Below are 11000 nucleotides of genomic sequence, written 5' to 3'. Positions count from 1 at the left end.
AGGAGTTGTGGAGCGTCGAGTTTAGCACAAAAACACAATGGGCACACTCCCACATACTCAGCCTGTGGGTCTGTTGCTAGCTAGCTCACAGCTAACATCACTGTTTGGGTCAAATGAACCCTAACGGTCCAGCAGTCAAGTGACATTTCATTTTGTGTACGAACACGCAACACAGTCTCACTCCCAACTGGTCAAATACTGACGCTTGGTCAGTGCCACAGGTGGACTGGAGGAAAAAAGTGGCTCGGGGGTTAGGCTACTGTCAGACCGACCCACTCGGCATTGCACGTATTGTCCAGTCAATTCAATTTAATTCAATTCAGTTTATTTTTATAGCCCATTCTCACAAATTACAAATTTGCCTCAAAGTGCTTTACAATCTGTAAACATAGACATCCCTGTCCCAGGACCTCACATCGGATCAGGAAAAACTCCCAAACAATCCTTTCACAGTTAAAAAAGGGAAGAAACCTTCAGGAGAGCAACAGAGGAGGATTCCTCTCCAGGATGGAAAGAAGCAATAGATGTCATGTGTACAGAAGAAATCATTACACACAAATTAAAACACAGTAACAACACAATCAATGAATATGACAGAGTGTATGAATAGTTGGTAGTAGGCATGGACCACGATCCAGACCTCCATGATCCATCAGGCAGATGGAAGCAGAGAGTAGGAGTGGGAAGAGTATCAACAGGGCCGACAGTCAGTGGCCTACTTGAAAAAATACAAATACACTTAACATTATTTGGGATAATTACAAAGAAATGTTATTTTATAATATCAGTTGGATCCATCAATTTGCCTGGTTGGACACATGGAATAAAATGATACTGGATATTGTAACACTCCAAGGTAGGTATAGTTTGCTCGATAAATATGCTTAAATCTGGGCTAGTATGAGAAGGTTTTATGTATAACTAATGAGCCTTAAGGAATGAATGTCAGCAGAGAAAGACCACACAATAAAGAAACTGGAATCTGAGGGTAGAATTCGTATGAACTATATTGTAGAAATGAAGAGAACAAAACATAAAATGGGAACATCAGTGGTATCAGTGGTGTTGTATGCTGGGTGTGTGATTGTGTTTGTGTAGGGGGTGTTGAAGGTGCATGACAAAACAATAAGTTAAGGAACAGAGCCTAAACTAACTCTGCCGGCTCAGGTGCATTATAGTCACATAATAAAAAACAATATCACTATACTCATGTGTTATTATTACATCAGTACATGAGTAATTTTTGCACCAGCTCACTCTTTTCTTTAACACCGTCTATAATAATAATAATAATAATAACCTTCAATTTTATATAGCGCTTTTCTAAATACCCGAAGTCACTTTACAGAGTCCAGAGTCCAGTAGTCATACACACACAGTCTTTTTCCTGAGAAAGCTTCGATCCTTCAACGTGTGCAGCAAGATGCTGGAGTTATTCTACCAGTCGGTTGTGGCCAGTGTGCTGCACTTTGCCATTGTCTGCTGGGGGAGCAGCATCGGAGCCGGTGACACCAGCCGTCTTAACAAACTGGTTAGGAAGGCTGGCTCCATCATCGGCTGCCAGCTGGAGCACCTGGAACAGGTGGTGGAGAGGAGGACGTTGAAGAAACTGGTGTCCATATTGGACAACCCGGACCACCCTCTCCACCACCTCCTACAGGGACAGAGGAGTACTTTCTCCAAACGTCTCCTCACGCTCCGCTGCCACAAGGACAGATACAGGAGAACATTCCTGCCGACGGCTATGAGGCTCTACAACAGTTCACCTCTTGCCAGATCACCCTAACCCTTCTTATATTTGTGTGTTTTTTTTATTTTAATTTTTATTCTTGTGTGTTGCTGCTACTGGCTCGACAAATTTCCCCTTGGGGATTAATAAAGTATATATCTATCTATCTATCTATCTATACCGGTGGTGGTGAGCTACATCAGTAGCCACAGCTGCCCTGGGGCAGACTGACGGAAGCGAGGCAGCCAATCAGCGCCTACGGCCCCTCCGACCACCACCAACATTCATTCACATCCATACGATTTGCTCACTGAAAAACATCCGTCTAAGTATCCATCAACATGAAAGCCTCCTACTGCTGTTGAGAGAGTCAGCTCCTGAGTCAGTTGTTTTCTATATTTCAGCATTGAAAAAGCTTTGCTCTCATGCTACCTGTGTGACAGAGAGGGTGAGCAGAAACCTGTGTGCTATAGGCCTACGATGTGGTCTGCATCTGTAAGGAGTTTGTACTCCTTCAAAACTCGTTAGCAACATATTGGACAGTCCTTGCAAGAAGAGCACTTTTTGTAAACCATCTTTGCCTCATCTTCAGCTTCTTCCGGCCCGGGTTCCGTTGTCTTGGTTGTGTTCTTCTCAAATTCTGATGCCTTTAGCCTATCCCACTGTCGTGCCAGACTTTTGAGCTTGCTTTGTAACTCGGCCATGTTTCACTGTTATCAAATGGCAGCAAACACTTGCTCAACTCTTGGAGTGCTGCCTCTGGTAAACTATCGCAACCATCCGATGAGCTGTCTGGATGTCAATTCCACTTGTCTGAAGGTTTTTTGCGACTCGTGACGTGACCTGGAAAATTCGCAGAAAGGTCTGAGCTGTATGTATCGTCTTATACTTCAGAAGCTGGCCGATGTATCCCTGTGCATTGACTGGTGCCGTGGCATTGATGGTCTCTCCATCTTGAATGGCTCAGAGAGTGTGGAGGGCATCAACATACAGGGCCCCGTCTGGCTTTCCAAAAGAGCCAAACCCCTTTGTCACATCCGCATCTTTGGACCAGCACTGTGTTTCTCCTATCGAGGTGAGACATCTGCATCTTGGGTCTTTGCTCTCTTTCTCCCAGATATTAATCCTCTGGTAGGACTCTGAAGAAGAAAGCGATGTTGTTCATGAGGGAACAAAGAGAGCCACTTGCACACTGTGACAGCACAAGGTTTAAGATGTGTGATTAGCACCACACATGGATTTGTGTCTGGCACCTTTCGGAGAGCAGTGCAGAGAAGCCTTTATATTGGACTTGCATATCGGAGGCCCCAACAGTGGAATTTCCAATACACCACTTCACATCCAGATTCATGGTCTTCAGCACGTCATTCACAAGTTGGATACCCAGTGGATGCCTCACATTTGATCACAGCAACTAGTCACGTGATGTCCTGTGTGGTGTCGATCTGGACCGAGTATATTCCAGATCCCGGACTTCAGCAGCGATGGTAGTTTTCATTGGCCGTTGAATGGTGGTGATGATGTAGTCGATGGTCGTTTTGGATACGAGAGTGACAAGGGCACCTCTACTTCCTCTTGAACCGGACTGGTGTATCTGCTTACTCTTTTCGATGCAGAGAGTGAGGTGTTCCTTGAGACAGACATCATACTTTCCCAGTAAAACTATCATTTCCAAAAGGTTACCATGGTCAATGGTGTTGTCATCAAGTGTGTATCCTGCCTCTCCCTGCTTGCCTCTGTAGCTCAAACCTCTTTTGCCGATAAACTTTATCACATGTGTTATGCGCTCCAACACTTGTCGTTCTCTATGAAGCGACATCTGAGGTCCCTTGAGAAGGGCCTGTATCGTGCTTCTTGAGGATCTGAGGAAATATGCCTCAGTGCAACCTCTGTGTCTGTGGCTTTTCTTATGCTCTTAAACTCTCTAGTGTACGTGTGTGAGGTTGGACATGCCAGTGATGAAAGCTGATTTCTCTGGGATTAGCAAAAGCCAGACAAAGGGAACAGAAGAGGGCTTCTTTGTCTTGACTATATGATAGCCATTTTCTGTTTGTGCCATATTTGGAAAAAAAAGCTCTCTGCACTACAGCCTCGTCTGCCTTCTGCTGGGGCTAAATACGGAAGAAGAGGTTGAATGTGTCTGACTTCGGCCTGGTGAAATAATGAAAATCCTGGCCTTTTTGTGTAATCCTGGCTGCAATCCCTGTCGATGTCATCTTCAGCCCACATAAGTGGTAAATAGGGGTTATTATGTTAAACAATTGGCACAACACTATCAGCAAACTAAACCTAACCCACTAACAAAACCATGTGATGTGACAAAGAACTAGAAATATTTTGAGTTTTAATTGCCGTCTGTTTCTTTTTTCACGCAGAGGAACACTGGTAATTTGGTTTTGCGAAATATAAGAAAATATCCTAAATATTTGTTCATTTTAGTTTAGCTAATTCTTGCAATGGCACAAGCTGAATATAACTGTTCCCATGTCAGTGGCAGCTGGGTGTCAGGGGGGGCCTCTTGTAAAAACATGGCAGCACAGAAGTGTGAGCAAGTGCCGGGAGTAGGAGGATGTGTTTACTCTAGCTGAGGTGTGAAGGAGACTGCTGATCTGTCCACCAGCTCTACCTGGATGTCAAACACAGTGAACAGAAGTCACAGTGGAACTAATGATTCAATATGATCAAGTAATAAAATTACTTCACACAAATTACATTAGATTCGGCAGTTAACATATCTTTAAAAAAAGTTAGTTTAGTTTTTTAGCATGGTCCCGAATAACATCATATTATCAAAATGTCCACTATGTAAACTCTCAGTTCATGCTCCTTACTTAAATTTTCAATAATTTAGTTTATTTCAATTAATTCTCTTAAGTTGTTATTCTTAATGCTGTTATGTTCTGCCAATGTCACTCTCTTACAATTAGAGGAAATTTACTGTCCACCTCTGACTGACCCCTCCGGCTCCAGCTATGTTTCACACCTAGGGTGCAAAATGTATCCCTCTCACCTGCCACCTCACTCACTGACACATGCACACACACACACACACACACACACAAACACACAATGAAGCTTTCAACAGACCTAATATGACCACACAAGTTTCAGATAAAACTGGTCACTAAAACTGGCCCCATTCGTTCACAGCTTAATTCACTGGATTGTCATCAGTTGTCATCTTTCTAATAAACGCATTTCATCGAGAGTCAACTCATTATTAGAGCATTAGAGCAAGAAACAGACGGATAGTGGTTGTTTTGAGATCTTAATGTCCTTAATGCCTCGTCCTTGTTCATCGTTGCAAAAGCATATTCCCTTATTTGGTGTTTTTGATGATGATGTCATGATGTTCATGATGAAGGCCATGGCATATGATTCAGAACACTTTTATTCCATCTCATCCAGTGAGCCCCTGTATGTATGGAATAATTTGCAAGTATATATTTTAACTTTAACATAGCCTTATTATCAAATCTGGACACACCTTGCTGCTTGGCGTTTGACCGCAGCATTAACCGAAGCAGCCTGTTCCTCTGTGCTGCGGTTGTGCTCTTGTTGTCTCTGCTGTACCACTGTTTGCCGGGGCGCCGATCCAATGTCCCCGCAGAAATCATCGAAATGATGTGTGATTTGATTGTATTCCAAGCCGAGGGAGCGCACTGGAGGTCGTGGTGGGGTTGATGGACTCAAGAGGCCCAGACAGGTGGCAGGCAGCCCAGCCTCAGAGCCTGCTGTGGGTGCACGTCCACCCAGAGGTGCCAAACTCTCAGCCAGGCTCCCACAGCCTCACCTTGGTCAAGGAGGGGGTGGGGGGGCTGGCAGGGTCGCAGTGTGGGTTCAACCCCAGTTCACTCCGCCCTAAGCCCAACACAGCTCAAGTTTTACCACTGGTGTTTGCTTAGGGTGTCATATATTTAATCTTTAATCGATTCATTAATATCATACACCTCACCTTGCACTGCTTCGACCTAATTTGTCTCGCTCATTAAAAAATTTGTTTCCACGGTTTCATTGTTTAGGGAGAAGGAACTCAAAGGGCCTCCAAGCTGAAAGACACCCTCAGACACCAGATATATATGCCTTTTTTTTCTTTGTCTTTGCTGACCAGACAATAACACCTTTATACCAGGTAAAACACTAAAGGGCTGTTGTTTCATTAAAAAGGAAATAAGAAGAATAATTCTGCTCCAATGATGTAATAATAAACATAGATCGAACACCTCCGTTCTAGTTTGACCAACCAAACCATGCTGTTGTCAAAGTATCGCAGTGTGCTTTGGTACTGTGCTCTGAAAAGGGAGTGAATAAAAAAGTGCACCCCTCTCCCTAAATTGATTCGATGCTGACACCAAGGCCGATGCTGGGAAGCACAGGGGAAAGAGGGGACAGAGAGAGCTTAGCAGTATTTCCCAGCATTCCCGGTTCTCACAGCCGAGGTGTGAAGCGACGCCTCCAGGCTCATCAGTTCCCAACGGTGTGAAACCATCACACCTCCGCTATAACTGCTTGATACAGGTCATTATGCTTCATTAGATGTATTTACATTTTACATTTCCACCGGGTACAACATAGACGTCTACTGAGAAACACGTACAACGGGAGGGGGAGGGGGGGGGGGGGGGAGCAGTGGTAGAAGCTCCACCTAACAAATAAAAATAAATAAAAATAATGATCAGAGGTCACAGCTCGGTTCGCTGTGGCTATAAAACGATCCTGTTGGTGAGAAGTGGCGGGTTATAAAGCGAAGGACAGAACACACACACATGTCAGGTTCAAGGTTGGGGTGAGAAGGAGGACAAGATGGAGAGAAGAGAGTTCCAACCTCCAAGGAGGACGCGGTCACCTCTGCTCTCTTAATAATGACAACTCTCCTGACTTCGGATGCATGAGCACACACACTTCAACCCCGGCGCCCGCTCACGTCCAAGTCGTTACTGAATTGTTCATCTCTCCAGAGTTGAACACTGACTAAGGAAGCTAGTCCCCGTAGTCTACAGCGCAGGTCGTTAACCACAGGTCACCCACATATTGACGATCCATCTCTCGCGCTTCATCGCTGATCACTGGCGGAAGAAATACCGAGACTCTTTTATGAAGTTGAAGTAGCAGTGCCACAATGTAAAAGTGATATTTTACAAGTCAAAGTATGGCATTCAAAAGAAGAAAGGAAATAGAGGACAACAGTATTTTCAATGCTGAATGTCCTCGAGGTATTCATCATGGAAAATGATCCCCTATCAGAGTGCTCTAATATTATGTGTATCAGATCATCATTATTATTTACACATTAATGTGAACGCATAAGAATTCCAATATTTCCAATTTGGAGCTGAAGTTCTAAGATAATTGAAAAACAAAACTTCATATTCTAAAATCATTTCTTCAATGTATTATATGTTTGTAAATGTAACATTTTAATCTTGACATTAGATAAATGCATGAATGCGTTCGCCATGTTTAGATCTTGAGATTATGTGCTTGATCCTGTCATTTGTATCCATTGCTTCTATAAACTGATACCTATTTGGTTTTAATAATTACTCCTAAATCCTTACTGGGATTTTATCACATAGGATTGTATTGGAACCGACGGATTTCGGTTATATGTGGTTGGAAACAGTATCGACATGTCATCATGTGCTTAAATAAGATAAGATAATGTGACTAATATCTGTGTAATGGCAGATATAAAACAATAGTGTTGGGCTTCTTCACACTATCATACTGTCCAGTTAGTTCGCTGACAAGTGTCTTGGGCTTCAGTGCTAAAAAGTGAATGCGGGAGAAATGCGGTCATTCAAAACAAACCCTGTCCCTGAAACATGTGCAAAATGCATCTGGGTTGCCGCAGGGACAGAAAAGCCCAAAAAGCAAAAAACTTGTTTATTGTTTTGAGCAGGAGTCAAAATTCACACTTCCACTCCTGAAGCTGGATTTTCCCAGACACGGAGGAGAGGGAGAGGTACTGAGACACGGTCCCGGAGAGGGAGTGTGTGTGTGTGTGGGTGTGTGTGTGTGTGTGTGTTCAGGGGCAGTAGCCTCCGCTGTAGAGACAGTGATGGTTTGTGAGAATCTGCAGAGGTGTCACTTCACACCTCTGCAGATTCCTGGCCTGGACTTATAAACCAGTGCAACTGAGCTGAGCGGCACTCACAGCCTCCCAGTCTCTCCAGTCAGACCCCAGAGTGACACTCCACGCATCATGGATACCTCCTCCGTCCCTCTGCTCAACTACGGCCTGCAGTACCAGTGGTGCTCTGACTCGGACCTCTGTAGCATCTCCTCCTCTGAGATCTTCTCCCCTGCCCCCTCCTTGGACTCCAGCCTCTCTCCGTCCTCCTACCAGCAGTTGCCACAGTCCACTCCGAAGACGGCCAAGAACGGATACTCCCAGACCCTCAGGTCCTCGCCCTGCTCCCTATCCGAACGCGGCAGGAAGTCGGGCCGAGCCAGCCGGATGCGCAGCAAGCAGAGGGAGAGCGCCAGCGAGAAAGAGAAGCTGAGGATGCGGGATTTGACCAAGGCCCTGCATCACCTCCGGTCCTACCTCCCGCCCTCGGTGGCCCCCGCGGGACAGACCCTGACCAAGATAGAAACCCTCCGGCTCACCATCCGCTACATCTCCTTCCTGTCGGCCCAGCTGGGCCTCAACGAGGAGGCGCTTTTCCAAAGGAAGGAGCAAGGAGACACCTCGGCCAGCGACGCCTCCTTGCCTGACATCCTCAGCTACTTCCAGCACGGCCCCGTGGGAGGACAGGAGGCCCAGCTGCAGGACCAGAGCCTGAACCAGAGCCTGTACCAGGCCCAGTGCCAAAGCCAGGGCATCGTGCTGCATTCTGGGAGCTGTGGTTTTGGAGTGGATCAGTACAGCATGCAGTACATTGAAGCTCCAATGGGAGACACAAGCCTGGATGGCATCCTGCAGTCCCCTCCGGCAACACAGCCCTGCTGTCAGGTATGTGGACGTTTATCATCAATTATGGATCTTTATGTCTTCAAATTTCAGTGCTTGCATCTTTTTGGATGAAACCATGCTAATCAAACTTGATGTTGTTGTTTTTTCTCCAGATGTGTGGCAAAGACTTCTGCATGCCATTGGTTCCAAGAGAGCATTGGGGTTAAACCCTCATCGTCGTCATCCAACAACAGACACAAACCTTGTCTCTGTCTTTACTGCCTCACTGTGAAACATGTAATTTATTATAAATATGCTATTTTACAACTGTATTTATGTTGTCCTCTGAAATGCTGCGTGTAAATATTGATATGTCTAACAACTATTTTTATATTTCCTTAAGCCACTATTTATAATAAATATAATATTAAAATGTCACTGGAGCAATTGTCATCATTTGCAAGCACCCGTTCCCATGATGCAGTTCCCTCCACCCAGTGGTTAACATAAGGCAGGATGGGGCCCAGGGAAGAGTGCCACAGAGCGCTCTCTGCTGGGCAAGAAGGCGCACTGGTACTCCAATGATGAAAATACACAAATATCATAAAATGGCCAGCTTTTTAAAGAAAGGGACTATGATTTATTTTTAAACGTGTCAATGGGGAAAAGATCATTCACCACCAACTGATGGTTATCACATTATCACTTTACTGATCTGGCTCCCTCTGCTCCCTCTCATTGCGTAATGTTTTGCAGCTTTATTTTAAGTTAAAAAGATCTAAAAACGACCTGCTCACAGCAAACAGCAGACAGACAATGTTAAGAGACTAGCCGATAGACACAGTGGAGTGTTTACCAGACAAATATTTCACTGGCCAAAAGACAGAGGTGAAAGACAGAGAATACTGCACATTCATCGGGTGGTGAGAAATATGACTCTAAAGAATGGTACTGTCACAAGAAAAAAATAAAAAGGACTATTAAAAAGGATTTCTCAAGTGGTTATCTTTTGCATTTTCCACTAATCAGAAGACTATAGAACAATATGAGGCAACACTGTAGATTATGTAACAATTTAGAGGAAATGAAACCTTTAAACTTATAGTTGTCATTGGGAGAGAAACAAAAGCCAACATGGCTCACATACAGACAGCGTATATGCGTGCTGTAATCCTTTCTCCTGTTCATACTGGTTATTAAGAGATCCCTTGCTTCCAATGTTAGTGTGACATCCACAGTCCTTCTTCCAAACAACTCTTTATGTTAGTACATCACCACTAAAGTTTGACAAGGAACCACAGAAAAGGAATTTATAAAATAAGTTGTATCTCTGCTTTATTTGATTAACTGCCGAGGCCTCATGTTATCTCTTTGCAAAGAAAACCCGGTAAATGTCATCATGAACTTAATAACCACTGGAGGAATGTATATATCAAGCTGAACATATGCTATTGTTTGTATGGACACCTTTAAAACCTTTTCCTCTGCGTAGCGTACATATTATACATATTCTGTATCACCTTGCAGTGCAACTCTTCATTGAAGCTAAATTAAAATGAAAGAGGGACATACTGGGACCCACAATGTCAAATATTCGAGGTTTTAAAGTTGAAATTAAAAAACACTGAAGCGTTGCACAGGTCCTGTTTCATTAGCTTTCCCCCTCAAACTTAGCATGAGACATTTTAATCGCTGTGGCAGGAAAGCGCACAGGTGATACTCATGAAGATAACGATGCATCCCTGCAATCGTTTGCACCTGTGATTGGTTTCCCGACTGAGAGGCACACGACAGAGTGTCATCAGTGGGAGGGGAAAAGCTTGCGAAGACTTAAAATGGAATGCTATTTCAAAAAACATAAAGAAAAGCGCTTGGCTTCTTTCTTTTTTTCTAAGTTGTAAAAGATCCCATGATGGAGCTTAACATACATTGTACTATGCAACTCCCTTTTTCTTTCTTTTTTACTAGATTGTCAGTAAAAATGTCTGTGTGTCTAAATAACATGTTCCTAGGGAGGAGAACAATTTTCAACAATATGCAACTGTGTGAGGCAAAAATAATACTCCAAGAGACGCTGTACAGAAGTGAATATTACTGTAAGGCCATAATGTGTATTGTTAAATACCCTAAACATGGGCTCATGCAACAGTACCAGGGACACAAGCCCCTCCAGAAACATGACTAATTCCCTCTCATGGTGTAATTCATCTGAGCAGACCAGAGCTATCTGGTCTATTTAGTGTGTCTTTGTTAATGTGGCTGAGCAAACAACAGAGAGATCCTTGGCACCGCTAAGTCTAGACTAAGATATACTGTAAGATCCTCCCTGCTCTCCCCCCTCTCACCTACAGCCCTAATTACCTGCTCGAGCCA

This window comes from Pseudoliparis swirei, chromosome 4 (assembly GCF_029220125.1).
Source record: "Pseudoliparis swirei isolate HS2019 ecotype Mariana Trench chromosome 4, NWPU_hadal_v1, whole genome shotgun sequence".
Taxonomy (NCBI): domain Eukaryota; kingdom Metazoa; phylum Chordata; class Actinopteri; order Perciformes; family Liparidae; genus Pseudoliparis; species Pseudoliparis swirei.
This window is presented reverse-complemented; position numbering follows the sequence as displayed.